The 17,138-nt window shown below is 38.5% G+C and overlaps 1 long non-coding RNA gene across 3 annotated transcripts; it reads right to left on the minus strand.

Annotated features, from left to right (window-relative positions):
- Positions 1 to 14,132: 14,132 nt before the first annotated feature.
- LOC122012118 lies at positions 14,133 to 16,413 on the minus strand. Of its 3 annotated transcripts, none has more exons than XR_006120133.1 (3): positions 15,706 to 16,413; positions 15,554 to 15,622; positions 14,133 to 14,193 (listed from the first exon to the last, which is right to left on the minus strand). It is a non-coding gene; the product is annotated as an uncharacterized LOC122012118 (long non-coding RNA). The 3 variants fall into 3 exon arrangements; XR_006120132.1 differs by lacking the exon at positions 14,133 to 14,193 and adding an exon at positions 15,229 to 15,277 and having other exon boundaries at positions 15,554 to 15,619; XR_006120131.1 differs by lacking the exon at positions 14,133 to 14,193 and adding an exon at positions 15,229 to 15,277.
- Positions 16,414 to 17,138: the final 725 nt, after the last annotated feature.

A 17,138-nucleotide genomic window follows, 5' to 3' on the forward strand; every position in this document is an offset into this window, starting at 1 on the left:
AAATAATTCTGGATATTTCTGCCTCATGCTGTCCTCACACTCCCAAGTAATTTCCTCGCGCTTCTGATGCCAAATGACCTTAACTAGTGGTACTTCTTTGTCCCTTAGTCTTCTAAACTTCTCGGTCCACTATCACCCATATCGTATCGTACCCATTAGTGGTCCTTGGAAGACTTGTTATAAAGTCTCTAGAGACCGCAGGTGCATTAGTCACACCAAATGGCATGACTACAAATTTGTAGTGTCCATATCTGGTCCTGGAAATTATTCTGGGTGTATCACCTCCTTTCACTTTCAACTGATGGTATCCAAAGCGTAGGTCTATTTTAGAGAACACTATTGCCCCCTTTAGCTGATCAAATAGATCATCTATTCTGGGAAAAGGGTACTTGTCCTTAATTGTTTCTTTGTTCAGCCCTCTAAAATCTAAGCACATCCGCATAGATCCGTCTTTCTTCTTAACATCTAATTATGTAGAGAGAGAAAATCTGAAATTGTCTCTATACTCTCTAGACATATTAAAAAAAACATAGAAAGACAAAAAAGAACTTTTATCTAGCTTAAGCACATATAAACAAATACTTCTAAAGATTTCTCTTTATTGCAAATAATAAGGAAAGGCATACTAAAAGGAATTTAAGTACTTTCTTACTTGAAGACGGCAAGGTTGGTGCTGATGTTTGATGCTGGAGAATAGGAACTGCTCTGATACCAACTTGTAACGATCACCCTTCTCAATACTCTCTAAAGGTGTCCGTTACATAACTACTATAAGCTCTTACTTAACTAGTGTAACAACCTGTACTTAATTTTTTCCAGAAAACTTAAAATTTCGACAGAGTATATGCTGTTCGGCAGGACTAAAATACAATACAATACTCCAAAATTCAGAACATGCACATATAACTCATAATAGCAGAAACATATGAAACTATATCTCAATGCAAACACAAAAGTATCTTCTTACTAAACAGAACTCATTTTAACATGCGAACTAAAATAAGAATAATCTCAAATGTTTCTTAACCACTAAAACACGTAAACTTAATAATGCCCTAAGTCTCTCCCATAGTCCTGGCATCACACATCATCGAAAACCTCCTTGTCACCTTCCTTTGCTATAGCTTTTCCTTTCCTTTATCTGCAGTAAGAGGAAATGCAAACTATAAGCGAATGCTTAGTAAGCGCTGTCTAACTCACAAAAACTCGAATGTGCATATAAATACAGCAATGCTAAAAACTGAATCTGTAAGAAGAAAACTACTCATGCTCATCTAATAGCAAAGCACTAAAATCTGCATACTCATGATATACAAGAATAAAACTGCATACTGGAAGACAAGGCTAATCATGCTCAATAAACTAATCAGGAAACAAATAAAACTAATACTGCATGCTTCAAATTAAAAGGAACTAAACTTGCTGACTCTAAATATAAGTGAAGCTTGTTTCATTTGTTCCAAAAACTTATACTTTATTACTTCAAAATAATAATCAATCTCTTCTTGGGCCCAGACTTAGTACCAATGCGCGCTCCCTAATAGAGACTGTGGTAGCGACTACCTGTCCTACGAGGGTAAAGACCTTGGTCTTACCAGGGCCAAGACATTGGAATTGGTCGCCTGGATTTTCTTTTACGACAACCTTGGAAGTCGGGTACTATCCTCTTAAAAAATAAAATACTTGTTATCTTTTATTACTTCTAATATATAATGCCTCGGCATTTTAACAAGCACCTTGTGTGCCAAAATCCCTAAAGTCTTGACTTTGAGATCTACTTAAGGCCTTGGCCTTTTTCTTTCTTTTCTTTATCTTTCTTATACTTTTCTTAAACTCAAAATACTGTAATACTTAACAAGATTTGCACTATGATACTTAACAAAAATCTGCACTATTACACTTAATAAAAATCTGCACTGAAATGCTTAATAAAACTGTGCTGAGATGCTAAATAAAACAGCATGCTAAAACCATTCATGCATATTGAGATGGCAAGAAAAACTTAAATCTAAATGCCTGAAATAAATAACATATATAGATGCTCATGTTAATCTAATAGTAAAGGAAAACTAGAAAGTATACCCGTGCATATCTAGTGGCAAAGGAAACTGGTCATGCTCAACTCATAGCAAACAAAACTAGGAAATAAATCTGCTCATGCATATTCAATAGCAAGGGAAATTACTCATGCTCAATTAATAGCAAGTAACTAGAAATAAGAATCAATATAGCTCATGTATATCTAGTAGTAAAGGAAAAAAACTAGGAAATACTACTCGTGCTCCCTAATAGAAAAATGGAAAATCTGGAATGCTTATCACTTGGCTGCACATGTCCATTTACTGCACTGCTACATATGGTCGTTCATGCCTAATACAAGCACAAAGGGAAGACTAGAAACTTAAAGGGAAATCTAACTGTGTGCTTGGAATAAAAGGGTAGTTCGATTTTTGTACAGCAGCAAGGAAAACTAACTTGAAACTGAATTTGCACTTGCTAAAACTGCAAATCTAAAGGGTTGTTCTAACCCCCATGTGAAACTGTTCGGGGCCTGCAGGAATGCAATTAACGAAAAACTGCAATCTAAACAGAGCTGTTCATGCTTGCAGAAATGCAAATACAGAAAAGTTGTTCTAAGCTCTAAACAGGGCTATTCATGTTCAGGGAACATGGAAATCCAAGGTTAACATACCAAACTTAAAGCTACAAAGTACACTAACTTAAATAGGGCTCTAAACAGGGCTGTTCATGTTCATAGTATTAGCAAGGAAAAACTAAACTACAAAGTACACTATGTATGGTTGTTCGTGCCCATCCGATAGTAAAGAAAACTATATAACTGAAATTAGCTAACTTGCTGAAATAAACTAAAATAGCTAACTCACAGAAATTGAAATTGATATAAAGTTTATTTTGTTTGTTCCAAAAGTCTACACCGTTTCATACTCACTGCCCAGTAACAAAACTTAAAACTACATGGCTAAATGAAATCCGATCATACCCATCAAGGTAACAAGGAAGTCTAAATTGAAATACTAACTAAAAGGGGTTGTTCTTTTTCATTTCAGCAACGAAAAACATGAACAAATCTAAAACTAAGATTCATGGCATCATAGAATCTAAAATGCTAATCATAAGGCTAAAGAATCTAAACCACATGCCTTATCTATACAATATATTTATTTTCTTTTCTTTTCCTTTGAATTCGCAGCAGCAATCATCAAAAACAACAAGATCTACACTGAATTACTAAGGCCAAAAGCACAAACTGGAAACTAAAGTTCAGATTATAGCCCTTGAAGCGAATAAATCACACATGCATGCTAGGGTTTTACGGCTACCACAATCTTTACAGCAATAAGGAAGAAATTCACGGAACTACTCTTACTGCAGGTGAGAGCACTTACCTTGCTTCTTAGACTCACAACCGAGAAGAGGAGCTGCTAGGGTTTGGAGAAAACTCGAGTTTCTGGCTCTTCCTCGTGCCCACAAACTCCCCTCGACAAGGAGACCGTAATGGTGGAGAAAACCCCTCGGAGAACACCCTGGCCGCCCGCCGGAGACGATGCCCTAATCTCGGCTTCGATTTTTCCCTGAGCAGGGATGCCGCACGTGAGAGAGAAGAAGGGTTTTCGGTCACGGGAGAAATCAATCCCTAAGTTCCTCTCTTTATAACTCAGGTATTTCTGTTATGGCTTAAGACCAATTCGTTATTAATTTGGTCACAAAACACCTGGTGAACGCTTGGCTAGCCGAAACTACTTAAGACTTGGGTCGGGTCGGAGGTCGCGGGTTCGAATCTCGGTCGAATCCCTTTTATTCCTATTTTTTTCTGTTTATTAACTACTACTTAAAATATTTCCATTCCTTTTTTAATCAGCATCGCCCGCTTGGTCACATGGTCAGCCGAGACAACTAAAGGCTTTGCTTAACCGGAGGTCTTCGGTCCGAACCTCGGCTTAACCTCTTTATTTTTTGCTAACTTCTTTTTTTGGTAAAAATACCAAACGAACTCCAAAATTTGCATAAAAATACTCTAAAAAATTCTAAAAATCTCTAGAATATTTCTAAAGCATTTCTAAATATTTTTAAGCACTATTAAGACTTGAAATGAGGAAATTGGGTTGTTACAATAAGAACCTAACCTTATATCTAGAGTCACACAATTGACTAATGCTAAGAAGGTTGTATTTGAGATTTTCAATAAGTAATACTTTCTTAATAATAAAATCAATTTTTAAGTTCAATATTACATACCCCAATTATCTTGAGTTTGTCATTGTTTCAAAGGCAATTGTTCCTAAGCTTTTGTATGTTAACTGAGTGAACTTGGTTTGATCCTCCATCATGTATTTGGAGCAACTACTGTCCAATATCCACTTGGTTTCTTATAATAGGTAGGAGTTAATACCAATTTAGATTTGAGCTTACTTTTAAGTTTAAAAATTTTAGTTTTAATTTTTTTTATTTTAAATTTTAATTTTAAATTTAATTTTTAAATTTTAATTTTTAAATTTTAATTTTAAGATATAATATTAAATTTAATTTTAATTTTTTATTTTTTATTTAATTTTAAATTTTAATTTTAAATTTAAATTTAATTTTTAATTTAACTTTAAATTTTAATTTTTTATTTTTAATTATTATTATTAATTTTTAATTTTTATTTAATTTTTAATTTTAAATCCTCAGTCATCTCACCCGACTACGTTTTTATTCAGGGAATCCTATAATTTTGTGAGATGAGTTAAGTTCAATTTTAGGGTTGGGTTTAACTTTGTGTTAGATTTAGATTTAACTTTAGATTCAACAAAACATGTATTCTTTGGATAAGCTTCTGAGCTTTGGTGAGTCATCTGGACATCATTAGAGTAACAATGTTTTCGAGGTTTTCTAAATAGTCCTATTTATTGAACTTAGTACAAAACCTTTGTCTAACTAGTTAGGATCCATAAGGGGTATCTCCAGTTAGTTCCGCTAAGCCAATACACCAGGTTGACACCATATCTTCCTAGACATGCATAGACATAGTTTCTCTAACCTACTATTATAATAAACTTCATGAGTTCTTTTGTCAAGTTAAACTGTTGACCCTATCTTAGCTAGTCCTAATTACCCTACCGGGTAAGTTATTATTTTGGAGGTGTCAACTAATTTGCAACCTCCCCTTGAATTGTTGAACATTTTGAGTTTAAGTTTTGAGTTTATGTCGATTACTTTTATAATTATAGTATACTTGATTATAATTTTTGTTAATATTTAAGTTAGGTTTGAATAACTTAAGGTTTTTCTTTTGTTTTGTATTTATTTTTGATGATTTAACATTAGAGTTTAAGAGAGATGATTTATTATGATTTATATAATAAAATTTATCTTTAGATATGTAATATTGATTGAGTCCTACTTGCGTGTTTAGACACACTTTCAGAACCCAAGCTTTACTCTGATTTTTATTTTGGTTAACTAAAGATATAAAGGATTTATTGGTTGAGCTGGGCTTATATCCAAGTCCATACTTCTTGTACACAGCTCTTTGTGATCCAAGTATCATGTCAAGATACTGTTGGGTTTTTCGGGCCGCGAAAACCGCTTTTCGCGTCGCGGAAACCCCGAATCACACAAAGCCGTAGATCCGTGCAAGGAAAAATTTCGAAAACACAAATACGAGTTTTATACTACGATCTACAGTAGATCTACAAAGGAAAAACCATTTTACCTTCGATGCGTGCCCTTGCAAAATCCCGCTCGTCCAAGGTACTTGTCGGATCTCCAAAGTATCAAGGTAGATACTTCTCTAGTGATATCCACACGAACAAGGAGTGTCTCTCACACTCAAAGGATGGAGAAGAGAGCCCCAAGTGTGCTAGCACTTTCTAGAGCTCTCGGATAGGATTTAAATGGAGGGAAAAAGAAAGAAGAAAGGAAACTCTTACACTCAAGAAGTAGTCTCCTCTTTTGTGACCTTCACCCTTTCTTTCTTCTCTTGGAATACAACTCAACCACCTTCTCTCCCTTCATGGAACCCACGACCAAAAGAGAGGAGAAAGCAAGAGAGAGCTAAGGAGGAAGAAGATGGAATGAATGAGAATGAATTGCATTCACTCTCCTTCATGTGTGTGTAACCCCCTTCCCATTTAATGTGGCCATTAAAGAGGGATTTGTAACCTCCATGAGGTGTCACACACATGTGCAACCATGATGATGTGGAGCATCATCAATGGTCCACCTTATGCCAACTCACAAATGAGGTGGCAAATGGTCAATTCAAAATTGACCTTTGATCTTCCTTCTCAAATCAAGTCAAACTTGACCAAATCTCTCTAATGGTTGATCTAATCTAACCAATTGATTCAAGCCAACTTAATATAATGAATCTAATTCATTTAATTAAATTGATTCAATGAGTCATAATCCAAATTAGACTCATTGAACACATGAATCAACTTGAGTCTAACTCAATTAGCCCAATTTGGATTACTCTTAATCCAATTTGGTTCATCACATGAACCTAATCCAATTGGTTCATCACATGAACCTAATCCAATTGGTTCATCATATGAACCTAATCTCCATCCACTTGTTCTTTGTGTGTGACCCAATAGGTTCTTGTAACGTTGGCAATGTTTCTAAACTCCTTTAGAAACATAAGCAATGAGCGGCATCTAGCAATACATCATTGCTACCCAAGTTACAAGAATGTTGAGATCCAACATCACCTTGTGACTACTAATTGTGACTCCTCACAATATGTGACAAGTGTCCTTCTATCCTAGACATCTAGATTGATTAATGTGAGGCATAGACCGTGTCATCCTCTAATCAATCTAAATCTTGAACTCCAAGTAGACTCACTCGATCAAATGAGCTCAACATCTAATGTTGACTCATTTGGGCATGGCCATGCACTTCGTGGTCTCACTCTATCAAGAATAGCGATGTCGCTCCCGTCATATGGGAGGGATAGATCCCATCTACATCACTCACATCCCTCTGCATAATTCGTTACATACCCAGTAATCGCCTTTATAGTCCACCCAGTTACGGGTGACGTTTGACGAAACTAAAGTACATAACTCCTTATGTAGGGATCCATGGTGACTTCAGGTCTAAGGACTAATAGTCATACTAATAGCCACATGAGAAAGTATATGACACTTATATAACGATCCATGATACTTTCTCATGGCGGGTCATTCAGTATACATTCTCCAATGTATACCCATGTGTCAGCATGATATCTCTATATCCATGACTTGTGAGATCAAGTCATCGAGCTGACCTATATGCTAGTCTTATTGCATTAACATTGTCCCTGAATGTTAATACTCGACTAGGAATGATTTAGAGTAGTGTTCCCTATATCATCTCACTATCGATTCAACTAATCGATTGATATAGGTATGAACCTTCTACTCAAGGACGCTATTATACTTAGTCTATTTGGCACTAATACAAATAAGTATAATAACCAAACAAATGCCTTTATTAAGAATATGATATACATGAGTCCATACAATCATCAAATGATTGGCTCTAGGGCTCTAACTAACAGATACTTGGATCTAGTTGTGATTTTTTCAAGTAATTTTTTTAGTTTAACTATTTCAGTTTTCAATCTAAGAGTATCCTCCTCAAGTTTTGCAACTTGAGTTAGGATTTCAATTTGAATTTGGTTTAGTTGTTGAGTTCAATTTTAATTGTTCATTAAGTTTATCATTTTATTTTGTTAGATCGTTTATTTGTTTTTCTTAAGTAGTTAATTTCTTAGTTAAACATGCAATGATTTTAAAGAACTTTTTATTTAATCTAAAATATAACTTATTGGAACTTTTGGAAATGAGTGCGGACTTATGGCCAGATTTTGGTTCGGACCCGTCTTCTGATTCATTCTCTGATTCTAGATCGTGCACCATTAGTGTAAGGTAGTTGGAGTGCTTCAATTCTCTACCATCTGATTCATCTCCAGACGATTCATCTCACGTCGCCTTGAGGGCCTTCTTCTTTTTCAGATTCGGGTAGTCGGTCTTGTAGTTCCCTTTCTTGTTGCATCCAAAGCAGGTCACATTCTTATTGTTGGAGTTGGAGGTGGAGTTGATCTTTTACAAGTCCTTGCTGGTAAAGTTCTTCATTCTCCTGGTGAACATTTTTATTACCAAGTTCACCAGGTGTTCTTCATCATCTGAGTCTAGGACAGACTCATCTTCTGGTTTAGACATGGATTTTGACTTGTCTTTTGATGATCCTGTAATAAGAGCAAGACCTTTCTTGGATTTGACGTTAGTCTGTTCATGCAATTCTGTTTTAATTTTGACAAGTTTCTCTAAATTTTATAGGCATCCACGATAGATGCCCACTGTGCATTTCGAGGAAATTTTCGAGGAAATTTTATAGGCGTATATCAGATCTCGGTTCTTTAATTGGTGGTCGATTGTGTGGAGTCTGTTGAGAATGTCTTTTATCCTCACGTGCAGTTGACTGGCAGTCTCACCTTCCTACATTTTGACATTAAATAATTTATTTAAAAATAAATCTCTCTTTGTTACCTTGGTGTCGCTAGTTCTCTCGTGCAATTCTATTAACTAGTCCCAAAGTTCCTTTGTGTTTTTGTGTGGGATGACGTGGTTCAACTCTTCTTTTATTAGTCTGCACTGAATTGTGTTGACAACTTTGAAGTTTATCTGCGCCGTTTTCTTCATTTATGGATTCCAATGTTCCGGGTCCATTGGGATTCCGACATTATTGACTGGAGCCTTGTAACCTCTGGTGATGCTGAACCACTGGATGAAGTCAATCTTCAGATAAGCTTCCATCCGCTTCTTCCAGTACAGGAAGTCATCACCGTTGAATAGGGGAGGACGGACGGTGTTGTACCCTTCAATTTGTGCCATTTGACAGCTGTAGGAAAAAAACTAAAATGGGGTACCAAGACTTGGTCTTAGATTAGCAGTGTTTGAGATGTTTTTAAAATGATTTAAATGGAATGTCAAAAAAAATGATTCTTCAGGCTTGATTAGTGGTTGCACCAATTCATAGCATAACATGATCTGATACCACTTTTGGATCGATCGCACGTGAGGGAGGGGGGGGGGGGGGGGGGGGGAATCACGTTGTTTCCAAAATTTTCCTTTTTGTAGTTTTGAAATCACGAGTATACGTAGCGGAAATTAAAAAATAACAATACAAGAAAATACAACTGATTTTACTTGGTTCAGAGCCTTTGGCTACCCCTACTCCAAGAATCAGGTCCCATGGATATTCAACTAAAAACCTCTTCCAGTACCTCTGGAAGAGGGAATCAAATACAAGGAAATTTAGAACAAGTCCACCTTGCACATGTCATTTTGCAGTAATTAAATACACAAAAATAAATGTTATCGATACTTAGAGATTGATGTTGAAGTGCTCATATCGATGTTGGTCTGCTTGCCACTATCGGAACTCCTCGGAGCAGTTGTCAGGCGTAGCAGATTCATAACAAAGTAGTAGCAGGAGCCCGGAGCAGTTGAAACCTCAAAATAATGAATAATAGCTCATATAGTTGTTGTTGTTGGTTGCTTGGTCGAGCCTGCCATATATATGCTATGGAAGGCTCCTTCAATAGCCATGGAAGGCGTCTCTAATGAGGCAAGTTTGATCCTTAACAGTCTGGCACTTATCTGCTGCAATGCTAAAATTTTATCTTGTGGAAGGCGCCTTCCATAGCCATGGAAGGCGCCTTCTATGAACAATATGAAGGCGCCTTTGGCACTGTTCATCCGAAGACAAATCAAGTCCTTTTGTTCTACAAAACAACGTTAGTCCAAATAGCCTGCAAAAACAAGTATTAGGGAAAATAATAAATGACAATAAAGGATAGGAATTAGTTCTTGTTCTCCCAAGAGAAGGAACTAGTCAAGATCTCAATTTAGGGATCCCAAATAGACCTAAACTGAACCAATGCCTACTATCCCTCTAACCAGGGCGCGCCCTCATTGGGTCACTCTCCTCTAGTAACTTACCTTAACTTACTAGTTTGCCAGACATCCGGTCAGCCCGTCGACCTGTTTTGACTTTGTGCCAATTATTCAGTCGGCCCATAGACCTAGTTGGACTTCGTACCAATTATTCGATCGACCTGTCGACCTATCTGGATTTCGTACCAACTATCTGGTCATCCCGTCGACCTAGCTAGATTTCATACCAGCTATCCGGTCAGCCCGTCGACCTAGTTGGATTTCATACCAGCTATCTGGTCAACCCGTTGACCTAGTTAGATTTTGTACCAGCTATTCGGTCAGCCCGTCACCTAGCTGGATTTCCTACACACTCAATGAAGTGGTTAGATCACGATAGAACCTAACTTAACTTACTTGTCATTGATCAAAACACAGGTTAGACTGTTAGTGTGAATCACACCAACAATATGTGTTTGATGAAATATGTATGAGATCAGTTCATATAGATATTTGGAATTTTCTCTATATCAAAGTTGCTACTAGATTGGATAACTGGAGGATCCTTAGTCACAGAGGAACTCATTCAAACGGACATATTATGCCCTTAGTGACAGAGGGCATCGATACTTACTCACTTTTAGAATTAAAAGATCTTAACATAGAGACTAATTCTTATTTGGGTATTCTAATTGAAGTGGATACTCCAAAGCTATCGTTAGGAATTGACTGTATAATCTAGCAATGTATGACCAGGAGATCCTAGTGATAGGGATTCCCTCGTAACCGGACTTCCAAGGTTACCTCTTTACTTAATAACATTAGAACATGGATAAACACTCTGGTGCAACCTACGTAAGGGGTATACTAGGCTTTGGTTAGAATCACTACACAAGTGCAAGCATGGAGTTAGGTAGATGAACAATATATAGGGACATTAACTAATATCATAACGAAATCAAAATCCTAGTATCTATCATCCATCCTCTTCCAAGATCACCTCTTATTCCTTCTCTCTCTCTATTCTCTCTTTCTTCCTCTCTCTCTCTTCTCTCAATCTCTTTTCCCTGTGTTTGTGAACCACATTTGATTATCTAGATAATTCATTGTGTGAAACTAACTAGTACGTAATCAACAGTCCTTGTTGAATTAATATTTTATTACTTGATGACAATCATGCACTTGCAGTTCGTAATAAATTTTTGGTGCCATTGTTGGGGACTATTTCGATTAATATTAGTTAATTAGCATATGAGTTACTCGAGACATTTCTTTTTCTTTTTTTGCATTTTTCTTTCCTTTGTTAATTCTATATTTTTATTTTTTGTTACTTCTACATGTCTATCTTGTTCTGACCATAATCATTTAGATGGACATGTTTAGATTGAACACCAGATTGAAAGCTCTATTTCAAAAGTTTGACTAAATTTCTATTGTGAATTCTAATACTCGTTTCTGTGAGGTTTGTTGTACAACTAGTCATATATATGATAATTGTCTAACTTTAATAAAGGGTCGGAGCATAATTTTTGTAAAGCTTGCAAAGAACACTACAAGAAAAGCCCTCATAGACATAGGTGGAACAACAACGATTTTAAGCAAAAACCGATGTCTTTGAGTATTTTACACCGGTTTTTCCAAAAACCAGTGTCTATGAGCACAGATTTTCGCTCATAGACATCGGTTTTTTAGCTAATGTGTAAAATACCGAAAATAGGCGAATATTAATACGGGGAATTTTTCGAAATTTTTAGAAATTTTTCGGAAATTTTTCGGAGCTTGTATGGACGAGTTAACGGGGACAAAAACGGGGGCCGGAAAAGCCTGTTTGGGCTACCCCGTTTTAATGAGGAAAAGTTGAATTTATTTATATTCTTTTCCTTTTCTTTTTCTTTTGTTTTCGCCGAATTCTTCTCACTGTTTTCTTTCTCTCCCGCGTGACTCCGTCCCCCTGCCCTAACCGCACGAGCGTCTTCGGTTTATTTCCTCCGGCGCCACTACTCCTCTTCATTTCCTTCTTCCCTGAGTGCACCAAAGCCGTGCCGACGTTTCTTCTCCTCTCCTCTGCCGCCACCACAGCGACGCCGTGCCCTAATTGGGTTGTGCCGCCACCGACCTAGTACTGCCGTCGGCCTTCTTCCGCCCTACAGCCGACTTCCACCGGTGTCCTGGCCTCCAGCCGCGTGCCCTAGGCGACACCTTCTTCCCTTCACCGACGCCGATCCAACCGAGCCCTAGGGTCGGCTGCCACCACTGTGTCGTGCCCTAGATCTACCAAAGACTTCCCGGGCTGTGCCTAGCTCTACCCAAGGTAGCCACCATTAACCATTTCATCTTTGGGTAAGATTTGATTTGAGTCTATGATGTGGAGGTCTCGGCTGAAGAATTAGGAATCTGTTGAGGTGAGTTTGGCAAGATGAATTTGATGATTTCGATGGTTTGAGCTATTGGTATTACTTTTGTTATGGTGACTTCCTTTGCAGGCATTGCTGGAGAGAGAGCTAACCGCTGTGATCTTCCTTTTTGTTTGATCCAGAGGTAAGGCTTAATGAATACAGTCAAATATGTTGGTTGATTTTGATTGATGGTGTAATTAGGGTTAATGAAACTAACCCTAGATGGTCGATGGATTAGGAATTTATTTAGCTATTTGTTTATACTTAGCTAAATTGTAGGATTTATCACAGGACCTTGACGCGAGACGAGTATCTCGACTACCGGTTTGGACTATTCTATTTGGAGGCGGGTACTTTTGACTTATGTCATTTGATATACATAGTAGTGAATTTAACAAATTTCATTAATTATGTTTCTCATTCTGTTTCGGTTAATCACTACCCAAAACTTGATACATGCTTGATTGATTGATTGGTTTGCATCTCATGTATACATTACCTGTTTATACATGCTTGTAGGGGTAGTGATATACCATGTTTCACCATGTTCAAGACTTAGGTTTTATACCTTCTGTGTACCTTTGATTGATTTGATTCGTTGACCTATGATTCACGTTTATATATATGTGTTAGTTAGAGCCCTAGAGCCAATCATTTGATGATTGTATGGACTCATTGTATCATATTCTTGTATATTAATAAAGGCATTTGTTTGGTTATTATACTTATTTATATTAGTGCCAAATAGACTAAGTATAATAGTGTCCTTGAGTAGAAGGTTCTTACCTATATCAATCGATTGGTTGAATCGATAGTGAGATTATATAGGGAACACTACTCTAAATCATTCCTAGTCGAGTATTAACATTCAGGGACAATGTTAATACAATAAGACTAGCATGTAGGTCAGCTCGATAACTTGATCTCACAAGTCATGGATATAGAGATATCAAGCTGACACATGGGTATGCATTAGAGAATGTATACTGAATGACCCGCCATGAGAAAGTATCATGGATCGTTATATGAGTGTCATATACTTTCTCATGTGGCTATTAGTATGACTATTAGTCCTTAGACCTGAAGTCACCATGGATTCCTACATAAGGAGTTATGTACTTTGGTTTCGTCAAACGTCACCCGTAACTGGGTGGACTATAAAGGCGATTACTGGGTATATAACGAATTATGTAGAGGGATGTGAGTGATGTAGATGGGATCTATCCCTCCCATATGACGGGAGCGACATCGATATTCTTGATAGAGTGAGACCACTAAGTGCATGGCCATGCCCAAATGAGTCAACATTAGATGTTGAGCTCATTTGATCGAGTAAGTCTACTTGGAGTTCATGTCTAGGATAGAAGGACAATGTCTCATATATTGTGAGGAGTCACAATTTGTCACGCCCCAGAGGAGTCCCTGTCCGAGAAAATTTCGACAGCATCTCCCCTGTACGGTGGACAATCTGAAACTTTTCTACATCTCACAAATACCTCAGCCACAGGCGGCTGGAATAATAACAACAAAATAAAACATCACCACGCAGTTATATATAATCAAACAAAGTAGTAATACTCTGACTCGAAAACCACCCTACTCAACTACACTCGTAAAGCTCAAAACCGACGAACTCACCTCTTCTGCCGTCCAGGCAGGCATGTAGTAGAATAAATCCAAATCATACCAAAAGTCCATCAAATGGAAAGATTCCATACACTATCCATATGTAAAGTCCAAAACAAAACTAAAACAAAGTCTGATAGCGAAAAACTAAAATAAAACAACAACTCAAAAATCAGCAGAGGAGTAGCACTACGTGCTGTGGGGACCAGCGATTGGAACTCCCTCCTGACAGCATCAACCTGAAAATAACAACAATGGAGGCGGGGTGAGTCCAACACTCAGCAGGTACAGTTGATATGCAAAGTAAAGAAATAACACCTAGCACTAATCATGCGTACAGTCTCCTGATAAAAATAAAGACAAATGCAAACCGAAGAAGACAGGAGAGAATCTGTACTAACCAGGACCCGGTAAAAGGACAAATAGTCCGAAAGGTATAGAAGACCTGTATGCATGTCAATCAAGGTATCCAAGCAATGTGCAGCATATAAGTGCAACAAACACAAACACAAACAATAAATGCATCATGCATATGATGCCAATGTCATGGTCACCCCTGACGCCAGTCAGCCAACTCACAACAAAAGTGGGACCAAGTGGGTAGGGCTGTGACAACCGTGCACTCTGCATCACTACTCCTGATGAGTGACCGAAGTGGACGGGATGCTGTCGGAGTACACACATACTCCTACCCCAAATCATAAATGGGGGAGCGCCATGCTCTCATCTCCCGGTACACTGTGACGGGGAGGGATCTCTAACGTGCTACACGCTGCGTCACACTACCCATGAGCGGACCAACGGAGCACCGGAAGAGCCAAACTGACGTGCTACCACGCTGTGTCCCGCTACCCATGAGCGTCACAACGGAGCACCGAACAGTGATGAAACTGGCGAAGTGCTCGACAATAAAGGAGCAATCAATCACTCAGCATGCAATCATGCGAATGGTGCATGTCACTAAACATGGTAATATACTAAACCAATCTCTGGACATATCATAATGTGCACCAAAGCGAATGAATCATATCAAGGTATCTGATCATATAAGGTATCAAACCTAGGTCCTGACATGGTAAAATATGGTTATATCACTACCCATGAGCATGTGGAATCAGGTACATATCCATACAGGATGTAAACAAACAATCAATCAACAGGTAGCATGTATTGGGCAGTGATTAACCGAAACAAGTAAGAAACACAATTAATGCATCTTGTTAATTTAATTACTAAGCATATCAAAGACAATAAGTCAAAAGTACCCGCCTCCGATAAAATGGTCCAAATCTGACTCCGAGATACTCGTCTCGCGTCAAGGTCCTGTATATTAAACATAAGGTCTAGTTTAGCTAATTCTATCATACCACAATTAGCCAAATTAAATTCTAATCCAATTTAAGAAGTTCTAAATTGGATCCAACTAATCCATCCAACAAAATTAATGAACCCTAATTAAATAAAATCAATGGGTCCACCAGGGTTAGTTCCTTAACCCTAATCATAACATGAGATTAAAAATCTAAAGCTAATCCAATCTACCAATCTCTAACATATACCTAATCAATATCCACGAAGTTCAAAAACCCTAAACCTTACCTCAAATTTTTCGATGCCTCAGTGCTGCTCAAATCCTGAAGAACTTACCGTCGAGACCCGGAGAAGCTGCTGTGAGAAATCAGTGACAAATACCACTGTTATCAGCCAACAAATCCAACATAAGATCCCAAATCAACAATCATACATATTACCTCTTCCCTCCTACTGCCTGTGATGACCTAGGATCCGTCAAAGTTGCTGCTAGCACTTGACGGCTGGCCGACCGATGCTAGGGCACAAGGACAGTGGCGAAAGGGCACTGCTGTGCTGATTTCGTGCGAGAGGAAGACTCGGCTGTTCCAGGAGATGTCGGACACTAGGGCACAGAGCTAAGGTAGAAGCAAGAGACCTGCTCTGCTCGGCGATCGGAGATAGGGCTCGGCCAGCGGCACCGCAGGTGGTGACGCCGTCGGGTGGGTGTCGCGGCTGAGGCTAGGACACAGGAAGGCAGCGTCGATCGGCGGTGGCTGCACGAGAAGAGAAGACTAGGGCATAGCCGCGACTGGTACCAGACCTGGTGGCCGACGCTCTCTGTTCGACGGCGGCAGACGACGGAGAAATTAGGGCGCAGAGGTCGTCGGCAAAAGAGAAGAAATGAAGAGAGGGAGAAGGAGTTGCCGAGGGATTTAAGCGTCGGCGAGGAAACCGCCGCCGGCGGTTAGGGCAAAGAGAAGAAAGTAAGCGGCGGCGTCGGGAAGAAAAGGGAAGAGAGGCGGGGGATGGCTCGAGTTCGGCGACAAAAGAAAACGAAAAAGAAATAAGAAAATAAAAGGAAAAGAATATATATATATAATCTTTTCCTCGCTTAAATCGGGTAGCCTAAACAGGCTTTTCCGGACCCCGTTCTTGTCCCCGTTAACTCGTCCATACGAGCTCCGAAAAATTCCCGAAAAATTTCCATAAATTCCGGAAAATTCCTCTATTCATATTCGCCTATTTCCGATATTTTACATTCTCCCCCACTTATAAAAATTTGGTCCCCAAATTTCGTTATCTACCATCAGCAAGTACAAATAACAGATATAGAGTCTAATTTAGATTTTGACTCATTGAATCAATTTAATTTAATGAATTAGATTCATTATATTAAGTTGGCTCGAATCAAATGGTTAGATTAGATCAACCATGGTAGAGATTGAGTCAAGTTTGACTTGACTTGAGAAGGAAGACCAAAGGTCAATTTTGACTTGACCTTTTGCCACCTCATTGGTGAGTTGGCATTAGGTGGACCAATAATGATGTTCCACATCATCATGGGTGCCACCTCATGGAAGTTACAAAGCCATTCTCTTTAATGACTTCATATTAATTGCAATTAATGCAATTAATTTGGGAGTTTTTTTGAGAGTGGCCGGCCACTTTGTGTTGGTGTGGGAATTCATTTTTCCATTCAAGTGGTGTAACTCCTTCTTCTTCCTTGTGTTCTCTCCTTGCTCTCCCTCCTCTTCCTTGCCGTGACCTATCAAGGTGCTAGCACACCTTTGTTTAGGTTTTCTCCATCAAGAATTGTTCGTGTGGATACTTCTAGAGGACCGACGCTTGACGGTCTAGAGATCCGGCAACTTCTTGGACGAGCGGGAACTAG

Source organism: Zingiber officinale, chromosome 8A (genome assembly GCF_018446385.1).
Source record: "Zingiber officinale cultivar Zhangliang chromosome 8A, Zo_v1.1, whole genome shotgun sequence".
Lineage (NCBI taxonomy): Eukaryota > Viridiplantae > Streptophyta > Magnoliopsida > Zingiberales > Zingiberaceae > Zingiber > Zingiber officinale.